The sequence below is a fragment of the Telopea speciosissima genome, chromosome 8 (genome assembly GCF_018873765.1).
Source record: "Telopea speciosissima isolate NSW1024214 ecotype Mountain lineage chromosome 8, Tspe_v1, whole genome shotgun sequence".
In the NCBI taxonomy this organism is placed as follows: Eukaryota; Viridiplantae; Streptophyta; class Magnoliopsida; order Proteales; family Proteaceae; genus Telopea; species Telopea speciosissima.
In genome coordinates this window covers 60689240-60701746 of record NC_057923.1, presented here as the reverse complement: position 1 = coordinate 60701746, position 12507 = coordinate 60689240, and the positions used below count along the sequence as shown (strand labels likewise).

Below are 12507 nucleotides of genomic sequence, written 5' to 3'. Positions count from 1 at the left end.
GCCACACAACTTGGGGTCTCCATATATTTTGTTTTCACTTCTTGACACCATATAGGAACAAAAATAATGGAAACTAAACTTAAACAAACAACACACAACCCATCTCATACACCAATGAAAATAGGGATGAGAATGATATATAATAGAACATTTTTGGTATTTCCTATTTAGAAATGAACAACTGATATGCAGTTGCTGGTCTTGAGCAATAAGTAAGATAAATTATTTATATGCCAATGGAGATTCCTTTCAAAGGATCAAAGAAGAGAAGTTAGGCAACAGTACCAAATGAGCATCCAAAAGACCAATCCACGACAGTTGAGTGGTTGGTAGATCCCAAAAGCACTTGTGGCTTCATACCAGAGTGTAACAATCTGCAATAAGAAAAGCGTGAATGACATTAGACCAATTTAACCCAAAAAATGTTAAATTTATTGAAAAGAGGAGTTACAGCTAGTAGAATAAATATATTAAACAACATCATGTGTGTACCTCTTGAGAAGGACAACAAAGTACCTTCCCAGCCCAAGATCGACAATCTTCACTATTCCCTTGTCTTTGTACACCAAGAGATTTTACGATTTCGAAACCATGGTAAGTACCAGATAAGGAGAAGTGCTTAAAAGATTAACAAAAGTAAAGAGGGAAGAACACCATGGTTGTGAGAGTGAGCAACCCCTTTGGACATTTGATACAAAAACCTTTGAAATATGGTAAGAAAGAGAAAGTTGCAGGGATCAAATTATTTAGTACAAAGAGAATCAGCATCTGGATCTGAGCATAAACTTCACACGCTGTCCGTTGGGTGCAGGGAGAAAGATTAAGTAAAGGAAAAAGGAACAAAGTTTTTGCAGAAAGAGAGAGCAGGGTCCAAGCGGTTGGGGCGGTGCAGGTGTCTCGGCTACAGGGGAAGATACTTGATGTGCTTCAGAGGATCTCATCTTCAACTCGCTGGGTTGGGATTGCACAAAAGAGGGTTTTCAAGAGGGAGAGGAAGAACGAGAGGAGAGAGGTCAGATTTGCAGAGAATGGGGTTCGAGCGAAGATTCCACAGAGAAGGGAGATGGGGGTTCCACTGAATGGTGCGTTGGGTAGCTCAAAGGGGGGAGGTGGGACTTTCGAGAGGGAGAAGGAGAGCGAGAGAAGAGAGAGGATGGATTTGCAGAGAATGGGAGTTAGGGTTCAGAGAGATTTAGATGAGAGAGAGACAGAGTGACTGGAAAGTGGGGATGCATCGATGCATATGGGAAAAGGAAAGCGGGAAGAAGAAAAATTTATGCGCGAAGCAAAAGATATTTGATGATGATTATTTTTTAACCGTTTCTCAAAATTTGGTCCCGTTGCTGAAAATATTATTACGCGACGTTATATTGAGGGGAGAATATAGGCACACTCCCTTAATTATGGCCTATTTTCATGTACACCCCCTCGTCTGTAAAATTTTTCAAACACACCCCCCTCATTTATTGAAAGTAATTAAATTAGTCCAACAAACTAACTGCTGTTAAGTTTTAAATGTTATTACTCATCCAATTATTTTTTTAGGACCAAATTACCCAAATTAAAAATCTAAAGACGAAAATACCCTTTAGGTAAGATTGCCTATGTGTATGAATCCCTTCCCACAAGCGTCCATTTCCGGTAATCTCCTCTTTCTCCAACCACCGCTCTCGGTTGAACTCCGCCCAATCTTTGCCCCACAATGACTCCATTATCTCCATCGCATAGGGATGATATGACACTTGCATTCCTTTCTTCACTACAGACCCATCTGGCAACACATCGCCGCTTGCTGCCTGCTTACCACCAAAAGGGACTGGTGGATAGAGCCGCATGCCTCATGCTCTCGCAGAGAGCAGCGTGGGTGTATACCATGTCCTTCACCTCACCGAAATGATCAACCCCTTCAGGTTCCTCCTTTATTATCTCCTTCAAAATCTCCTTTTCTATACGAGGATTCCTGGAAGTTAACCAGACGAACCATGTCAATGCTGCCGATGTAGTATCACGACCAGCTAAGATAAAGCTCATCACCATGTCGGTAACGAAATTCTCATCTAAATGGCCGGAATTCAAGATTCTTGAGAGACGATCCTCTGTTTCAATTGAAGATCTCTTCTAACTCTCGTTTCTTTTCTCTTACAATACTTGTTGTGAATTCACGCACTTTTGAAATTGCTATTCGCAATTGCTTCTTCGACCCAATATCAAATGCCCTTTTCACCTTCCATATCCCTCGGAAAATTGAACCAAATCGCTTGCTGCTTAATAGTGTAGCTGCTTCAAATGCGACTGCAAATTCTGATTCTGGTTGTGGGAATGATGGGGAAAGATACATTGGGTCGAACCCAAAAGCAATTTTGCAGATATTATCAAATGCGAATCTTTGAAGGATGTCTTGCAGAACAAGAACGGATTTTTGAATGGTGGTGGTCAAGAGTAGAGGAAGAAAGTGGTCAGAGAGCTCGTCTTCGACCACCGTCTCGACAAATTTCCGGAGGGATTTGGTATTGAATGCACGACTGGAGATCTGTCTCTGAAACTTCCAACTTTCACCATCGATGTTGAAGATGCCAGAACCAAGAAAACTGGAGAGGCAATCTTGAGAGAAACTGCCTTTTGGGTAGAGGTAGAATTGGGTCATAAGGATGTGTTGGCTATTGAGGGGATTGGTAGTTATGAGATGACGATGACCGAGAGAACGTTGAAGGATGATGGTTCCATTCTCACTGTTTTGAGGATGCTGTGACCCATTGATTGAATCGATCTCTGTTGGCAGATATGGTGAGAGTTGAGCCTAGCAAAGGATAGGATCTGGGTAGCATAATTGCAGGAGATGAAGATGATTTCTTGTAATTGGTTGCATAAGTGCAGCAAGTTTTGACAATGAAGAAGAATGGAAGAATGAAGAGGAAGAACGAAGAGGAGAAGTTAAGGTAAAAGCTTAAGCTATAACATGACGGATTGTTAGAGATATGGGTAATGTTTTATCCTCATCAACCACTCTTGAAGAGATCAACGGATCAGATGATAAGAGAATCACAATGGTTATCCCTAAACCAACGCACAAGGCTGCTGCAGTCATAGAGTTGCAATCAAACTCTGCAAACTGTAAAACACTGTTCTTATCCTTATGACAATCATAATCCTTGTAACATCATCATACCCATCTCTAAGCCTTTATATAAAGAGAGGATGGATGAAGGTTAAGAGCGTGGAAAATAACAATATCTATGGACGTAGGTTTCCAGTGAAACCGAACCACATTAAAAACATCTTGCATTCTTCTTCTTCTTCTCTCAAACTCTCTCTGATTTCTGTAAGTTTCAACACAGATTGATGGTGTGTTTGATATGAGAAAAATGTCTTGGCTGTGTTTTCCTCTTAATCTTTTCTTCTGGTGTGTGGTAGTGAATTTATAACAAAGAAATCTTTGAAAAACTGAAGATGGAATGAAGTGGATTGGATTTTGATTGGGTTTGCATTTGACCCATGGAAGGGGAGTATCAAAGTCTTTGAATACTACTTCGGTTTGATTGTTTAACAAGTTTATTATAGAAGCTTCCTTTCAATCCAACTTAGGGTGTCAAGGTAGACGGCGAGAGAACTTACCTGAAGAGTAGCAATGGCGATCGGAGATGCAAGGTAGATGGCAATCGGCGATGAAGATAGGGGGTTGAGGAGATAGCAGTGGTGAGGAGGTTTCGTGAGAGATTTGGGAAATAGGGTTACTAGAAGGGTGGGAGGATTTAGGGTAGTTTCGTCTTTTTCATTTTTAATGTATTAAGGTATAGAGGGTATTTTTGTCTTCAAACTTTTAATTTGGGCAATTTGGTTCTAAAAAAATGGTTGGGTGAGTATTAACGTTTAAAACTAACGGCTGTTAGTTGGATGGACTAATTTACTTCCTTTCAATAGATGAGGGGGTGTACATGAAAACAGGCCATAGTTGAGGGGGTGTTCCTATATTTTCCCATATTAATTCTTGTTGGGGTAATCTATCTAATGCGTCAGCATTTTATATACGTCGTTGTAAATTATATTTGGCAACAATATTATTTTTACCGTTGTAATAATTAATTTATGGCAATGGTAAATATTTTATCGTTGTAATAAATTTATTATTGGCAACGGTAATATATTTAACTATTGCCATAAATCTCTTTTCTTGTAGTGAAAGGAAAGGCAATCTGGGTATTTAAAAAGATGAGGGTAGAAGGAGATGTAAAAGTTTAAAAGCAAGGTAGTATCAGAAAAGAAGTTTAAGATAGAATAGTTTTAATAAATATAGGCTAAATGTAGGATAGTGATAGAAGGGTTGAAAATATTTTAAATAAATTTTAATTTATTGGATGCAACTGTAGATAGATATTTAGGCAAATGGGTGGAACCATCAATACACCATTAATTCACAGATTCAGCGACAACAGACAATATTCCCCGGCCCCACATTTAGAAGAAGAACTATACTATCTATCTATATATAGCAATAGCACCCCTTCAAGTGCTCTACACTTTGTCTTAAAGAAAATTTCTGAATGTGTCTTTGACAGGCAAGCAGGCAAGCAGGCAAGCAGGCATGCAAGCAAGCACCTTTTCAAAAGTATGTTATCCATGAAAGGAAAAAAAATTTCCTGGAAAGGTAAGTGTACGTTGAGGTCTATTAAAGATGATATATATATATATATTTGGATTGGAAAGCTTTAATAGGGGGGATAGGGGATGGAGATAGGCCCCAAGGTAGTTTGAACATTAGAGATGATATTTCTCTCTAATATAAGGTCTAAGAGGAGATAGATGAGCTTGTGATAGAGCATTGTAGTTGTGTATGTTGTATATTTCCTTTCCTATGCTTTTTTCCTTTTGTTGTTATTGTTTGCAATAAATAGCTATCTATAAAAAAAATCACATATTTATCATCATTTTTATTATGGAGCAAACAAAGGGCTAAAGGGAAGAGCTCCATTCCTGTCCCTTCTCTTTTGATTAATCATGTACAAAGCCAGAAGAACTATTCACTGAACCAATTAAGAACCATTTGCATGTCTCAAGAATTATAGTAATGACCCATTAAAGCTTTCTTTTGATGAGATGATTTCTTTTCCTGAAATATTTCAATGGGTGTGAAATATTTTCAGAGTAAGATGTAACCATAACAACTCTAACTCTCCTGTCTTCTTTTTGTGTGGACCAGACTAGAGGGATGAATTGAAGGGGTCTGGTTTGTGGGGTTTCGCCAAGAAGATTGAAGAAAGCATCTTAATTAATTTTGTGTGTGTTTAAACATAGTATCCCAAGATGCATGCTTGTGAGCAGTTTTCCATTTTCATTGTTTTATTTTTTCCCATAACTATCTAGCTCATCTATTTGTTGATCACGCTTGTAAAGCTAAAATTACTATATTTGAGATTTGAAACAATTGATCCCATGACTCTCTCTTCAGCTCTCCAGGGGGAGGCATTAGCTGTCAGAGAAGGCTTGCTTCAAGGAATTTTAAAACCATTGATTGCATCCTGGTGGAATTGGATTGTAAAGATCTTATTTCCCTTCTCCACTTCGACAATCTTCTTCTTCTAGCTAAAGTGGTGAACCTCATCCTGGACATAAAGCATTTATCCACCTATTTAGTTTCCTTTTCTTTCCATCACATTCTTGAGGATATTAACAACTTAATTGACTCCCTCGCCTGGAGGACGATGTCTGTATCGTGTAGGACATCCTCCTCTCCTTGGATTTCTAAGGTTTGTAATCTTGATTCCAAATGCTGGACACGTTCTATTAAAGAGATATTCTTTTGTCCCCCCAAAAAAAAAGATTTGAAAAAGTCACCGAGACGTTTGTGAGGTTATGTATAATCTCTCTATTCAACCGTCAGAATTGCTTTTTGGAATGAAAAGTTTTTTTCGTTTTATGTTTTTTCTTCACATCCAAACAACATAGCCTAAACTTTGGGTCGACAAATCTTTTTCTGACGTGGAGAAGAAAGAATCTCATCATCACCATTCGGAGATATAACCCTGTGACTGAACTCTTGTGTAATCAAACTTTCACCCCCCCATTGTACTGATTAAAAATAAATACCTTTCACCGTGTCATCAAACAGAATTATTAAACGGCCGGTGCCGCCATAGCTGCTGCTCACCCCTCCGGGGAAGAAGAACCCCACCGAATTGTTTTCCCTGCCGTAGAAGAGGAACCCTGTTGCGAAGAACACTGCTGCGATTTGGGAAGGTAAGGGTTCTTCTGATCTGAACTGTGGTTAATTAACTTGAAGCTATTGGGTTCTCTCTCTCTCTCTCAGAATGAAATGTGGATTTCTCTTCAGGTCCATGCTGAGAAGGAACCTTGCTGCGAAGGACACTGTTGCGTAGAAGAGAAACCCTACTACGATTTTTCTCCACCTACCCTCTTTTTAGTTCGTCGGAACATAGGAGGCGTTCATCTTCGATTTCAGGTTAATTTCAAGGTTTCAAAATGACCCTCGTTGACGTACTTTTTAATTTTGAGTTTCTGTCAAGGGTTTCTACCTGAGACGTGGTTGCTTCCCGTTCCTTGATTTAAATTTATTTGTGTTGGAGCTCGATTTGTGGTTTTCTAGAGTCTCTCTTTTCTCTATATTCGTTTTTAGTGTTGAACCCAACAAGGGTCAAAGGGACTCGGTCCCCCCCCCCCCCCCCCCTCTCTCATTCATCCCCTCTTGGTTATAAATATTATTGTTCTCCTCCTCCATTTGATCTCCATTCAAAGCCCACAAACAAAGCGACACAGAGCAAACGGCGATCGATCTTTCTTGTTCGCTTAGTCTCCTTCTCACCCTCCTTTCTCTTTCTTTCTTTCTTTTTAAGAATTGTCTCAACTCTATCCAGTGATCTGACACATATATTGTATTGTATGATTCGTCGTGATGTTTGCGAATTTCTTCATGGGTTGAAGCCGGCGATGGTGATGGTAGTGATTCAGATCGTTTCCACCGGTGTCAATGTATTCTATAAACTGGCAACCAAGGATGGAATGAACCTCCATATTCTTATTGCCTATAGATACATGTTCGCTACCATTTTCTTGGCTCCCATTGCTTTCTTCCTGAAAAGGTTCGCTGCCACCATTTTTCCCATTTCTTTCCTGAAAATCCAAGCAAAGAATGAATTTAAGGCTCTGGTTCTAGTTCATAACCGTCTTTATATGTTGTTTGCTCAACCACTTCTTTAATCCCAACACATTGAGACCTCCACTATAAAAAAAAGAGTAAATTAATAATAAGAAAAAGATCTCAAATGTTTTGTTCTCCTGATCGAGACTCTTATTAAGTTTATAATTTCCTGATACGAATTCCCAGTACAGAACAGAACAGAGATTAAATTTTTAAGTCAACATTATTTCCTCCAAGATTTCTTACTTAATTGCTTATGATAGAATGATTAATCTCTTCTTCTACATGTTCTTGCTCGCAGAAAAAGCAGACCAAAGTTGACATGGATGATCACCTTCCAAGCGTTTCTTTGTGGGTTATTTGGGTAACTCATTCTTCTTAAAACTGGTCTTATAAACTTATATTTGATCTCATCTTCCCATCCTCTTCTGCTTTTTTATTTTTAAACTCTGAAACTAAGACTCTAGGATAATATTTTGCAATCAATCATAGTAGAAACTAGTCAGCAAAGCCAATTCGAAAGTTAGAAACAAGTAATCGCAGGATAAAGCAAAAGTTCAGATCTTACTTGTTTGATGAAGAAAGGAAAACAAGATGGAACAGAAGATATAAATCAGGAATCCACCTGATACTTAGGGTTAGGCCTAGAATCCTCCTGTAACCCATCTTTGAATTCACCAAGGTTGCTATTGAATCCACAACAGCAAAACAATTTTGAATCTACAAGAGTCAACACACCTGAATCCCAGAGATGCAAGCCTGAACCCACAAACCAAAACAAAGCAAAGCTTCTTCTTTATGTCTGAATCTGAAGATTCATGTCGAATGCAATTCCCCATTTTGGATTGTTTCTTCTTGTAATCTCATTTTCTTCTGTTCTTCTGTGTGTGTGGAATTTCTGGACAAATCCCAAATCCATTGACCCTATTCTCTACTCCATTTTCATTTATTTACTCACTGAAACAATCGCCCTTTTTCCCATTTTCTCTTTTTTTATTTTCCTCTGTCCCTCATCTGCCGAAGATTCTCAGCTCGAAAAACCATCGCTAGAATAGGGTTCGATTCCAAAGAAATCTGCAGGGGTCTCTCCCAATTGAAATAGAATTTCAGATAATGGATAGTGAGAGGGTTTTCGGTTAATGGAGGAAAAAATGAAAAGGAGAAGGAGGAGAAAAAAGTGGGTTCAGAAGATAAAAGAGAGGAAGAAGATGGGTTGCAGGTTTATGGGGTTTGGTTTCGGATTTCAGATGGAAGAGAAGTGAAGGGAAAGGAAAAGGGTAGAATTGGTTCGGTCGGAGTATTGGAATGGAGAGAGAATAACCTAACCTAGATGGTGGAAATCAGAGAGAGAGAGAGATGAGTTGCAGGTCTTGAATACATCGTCGGAACTTGCAGGTCTTGAGTATGAGCACGACCTGGTGGAAGAGGAAACATATGTTCAGGATGGTGGGGGAGGATTATAAGTTTAGTTTCATGTTTACAGGTAAAAAAGAAGTATTCGGGTCCAGGTGGAAGAGGAAACATATGTTATTTAGGTTTAGAAGTTTTAAGACCATTGTGGAATAATTACAAGATACTATCCTGCACATACAAATATTTCTGATGTACAATGCATTCTTAATTCTCCATGAATCTAAAAGTTATTGTTGAATGTTGAGGCTCTGCTTGACCAAGGAGTGACGTTTCTAGTTGTATCTCAATCATATTTCCTGAGATTGCCGTTGCTTTAGATTTGCAACACAAGGAAATGTGAAGGGATAAAGAACAGCTAGAGGTTCAGTTACATTCCTAGAAAAGAAACTGCAGTAACAACAAACCCAATTACATCGTTACCTTTTGAATAAATAGACACAAGAACCGTCAATGATGCATATCTATTCTCAAAAAAACCTGTCAATGAGACATGTCATTCAGCTCGGTTAGATCAGAGCTCAATTTCCCTACTGTGCAATCAGATATGATTCGCCAACCACAAAACTCTCCTTAAACAAACTGATACCACCAATCCCTAGCTGCGTAATAGGAATCAAAGAGAACTATCATAGCGAGGGAAGCGTATTGATAGCAGCAACTAAAAGTTTTAACTTAAAACCATTGATAGAAAAGAAGTTGTACCACGTTTGCGTTTATATGTTTCTCTCCTTCAACAACTAAAAGAGGATACCCGAGGCAAACAATAGATGAATCCTTAGAGAAAAGATAATCTCGCAACTATGCAATAGTTCCGCTTCAGGAAATAATGAGCATCGTAAGTAAGAGGTTCAATTCTTAGCTTCGTTGGAAAGAAATCAAGATAGAATCATTCGAAAAGGAGTGTAAAGGGAAATGGAGAGAACAACAGTAGCTGATCTGTAGTTACGAAAAGGAAACCTTTCAAAGGAGATCGATATGTTCGAAATGCAGATTTAGGGTTAACAACAGATCCGTCAGTTCTTTCGTTGCAACGGCCGTCGACGCCTGGCTCTCCGCTCAATTTTAGCTGGATCTGAATCATTGTCCGCCTTCTATAAATTTGGATCGAGTCGAGGACTCAGGGGACTATTGTTTTTGGGTGCGTCTGTTGTTTGGTTACATACAAACAGACTTTGTAACTGATTTTCTTTTGCCCCTCTACATTGATGTGGCATTATAATAGAGGACCTGATCATGTAATTTCACAACAAAGTTTGTGGGATCCAATGAGAAGGAGCCTCTGGGTCAACCCTGGAATTCACAAGGATTCCTACCTTCCCAAGTCATCATCTCCGATTCCAGCTCCACTGGTTCTTCCTTTTCCCAAATCCCCGAGGTTTTCTCCCTTTTCTTTAATTCTGTTTGCAAGGTTTATGGTCGGGATTTGGGGATGCCCCTTTAATGACAAATCTGGAGAATCCATATCCACCTAGACCATCTCTTTTTTGCTGCAATTTTGCGAACTCATCATCATTTTTGGATGTCACTTGTTAGATACTTGACCAATACGCTAAAAGCTCTAGAGCTGATGGAACACGTTAAATCAAGCCCTTTAACCTATCTCATACTAGGCTGGTCCAATCTAGAGCTCATGCACTAGATTGAGCCATAATAGGCACATAACAAACCACCACGCTTCTGCAAATGTCGTCCTTGGCAGCTCTCACTCTAGACAGTTCTTACTCTGATGGTAGGTTGCCCTTTCCAAGCAGTTTCACTCTGCTCCAGGGTTTTTGCCTAGCGGCAGGTAGCCATTTCTTGACGGCTTTCACCCTACTCCAGGTAGCTCTCTCGTAGCCTTTTCGAATCCGTGACGTGGTGGACGTCTCTGAATACCAAATGTTAGGTACTTGACCGATACGCCAAAAGCTCCAGAGATGATGGAACACGTTAAATCAAGCACTTTAACCTATCTCATACTAGGCTGGCCAAATTTAACGCTCATACACTAGATTGAGCCCCATTAGGCACATAACATCACTGCAGTAGAAGAGTTAGGACCCTTTAGAGATATCCTAGTATCTAACTCGGGAATTAATGATAAATGCTGTCAATCGCTCCTTCCTTTTGACCATGCAAGTGCATTTGGAAAATAATCCTCTCCAATTCCCTAAAACTGTGAAGTGCAGCAGTTCAGGGTGGAGATGTCGACACGTGGCAACTCAGACATCCAACGGTGCCGAGCTCAAGAGAAAAAACGGAAGTCAATGAGCTCGGACCGTTGGATGTCCGATCAGCCACATGTCAACATGTCCACCCCGAACTACCGCACTGTACAGTTTAGGGAATTGGAGAGGATTAAAATCCAATGCATTTCCAAGGAGCTATCCGTTAAGGAAACGCTCTTGGATGAGTCCACTGGACCAAACTTACGCATTCGTCTTCAATATCAGTCTTCAGTTTTGAATATGAATCGGGATTGGGCCTCGTTTCTGATCTGATCCGGATCTGTGCAGTGCGGTAGTTCGGGGTAGAGATGTTGACATGTGGCAGATCGGACATCCAACGGTGTCCACTTTCCCAATCTAAGACTAAAACTAAGTGTCCACTTTTTTGCTTGCTAGACTATTGCAAAATAGTGCTTTTACCCTGGCAACCAAGGATGGAACGAGGCCCGATCTCGATTTACTTTTAAGGGTAAAAGCACTTTTTTGTAACTTTCCCCCTCCTCCTCTCCTTCTCCCTTCCCCTCTCCCCTTCTCTGTATCCTGCTCCCCCACCCCCAAACACACAATCGCCCCTTGCCCCCCCCACACAAGGTTTTAAAATGCGGATTCGAACAATGATGATTACGATCGGATCGGAATTGGACAATGACGATTTCAATCGGATCCGAATCGGACAATGACGATTTCGATCTGGATCAGATCGGAATCGGCCTTCAAGAACCCTAGAATCGGTCCACAAAACCAAAAACAGGGAAATTTCTAGGATTTTGAGTGTGAATCGGCCGTGTTGGATTGGTCAAAATTGGGATCAATCATGGTCGATTCAATGGTCCAATTCACGACAGCTCCAACCATCGCCCCTGTAGACCACCTCCTGATGTAGTCCTAGATAGGAGTAATCCCACTAGGAACCAGGGTAATAGGATCACCAAACAAGGCTGCTGGTTTGGCTGGGCAGTTTGGGGCTGTTTAGGGCAAATTTAGGGTTTAGGCTAGGGTTAGGGATGAATGTGATACATGGTAATGATCAGCAGGTCTAGGGGATTATTTTGATATAAAAAAAATAGGATTTGGTTAGGTTTTATAATTCTGTAGATTTAGGGTTAGGGTTTCGAGTTTTAGGTTTTAGATTCTGGGCTGAAACTAGGGTTTTAAGATGGAAGTTTGGACTCAGGTTTCTGGTCGAGTTTTCCAATGAGGGGGGAGAACACTCGATCAGAATATGGAGGGGAATTGATGGGCAGAAGTGACTGATCTGGGAATCCTAGGTTTTGGGGTTTTAGAGGGATGAGGGGATTAGGGTTTAGAGTTGTAAGTTGGGGCTGGGATGGCAGTCGAGTAGAGGGTCTGCTGTGAGGGGGTTGTGGTCAGATTTTGGATGAAAATTAATGAAGGATGAAGGCTGGACTGGTTTAAGAATAATTAGGGTTTATGAGAATTGATTGGGAGAGTCTAGGTCTAGGTTAGAAGGTGAGAAACAGAAAGGTAGTTGCAGGAAAAATAAATAACTTACTTGTTTTGCAGGGGATCTGAAAACAGCAAGTAGAATCGGCTTGTAGAAGAAAAAGGACCTCCCGATCTACAAGATGCAAGGAGTCGCCGGAATCCACCAGCCCTCACCCTTGATATGACTCATAAGGGAACCTTGATATTACTCACAAGGCAATTCTCAGAAAAGAGAAGCAGCAGCAGTCATGGCCAGCAGCAAAATCGATTTTTTTTAAAACATAATTAGGT

General features: G+C 40.2%; 1 pseudogene; it reads right to left on the bottom strand.

Annotated features, from left to right (window-relative positions):
• Positions 1-1602: 1602 nt before the first annotated feature.
• On the bottom strand, positions 1603-2945 carry LOC122672613 (annotated as a pseudogene).
• Positions 2946-12507: the final 9562 nt, after the last annotated feature.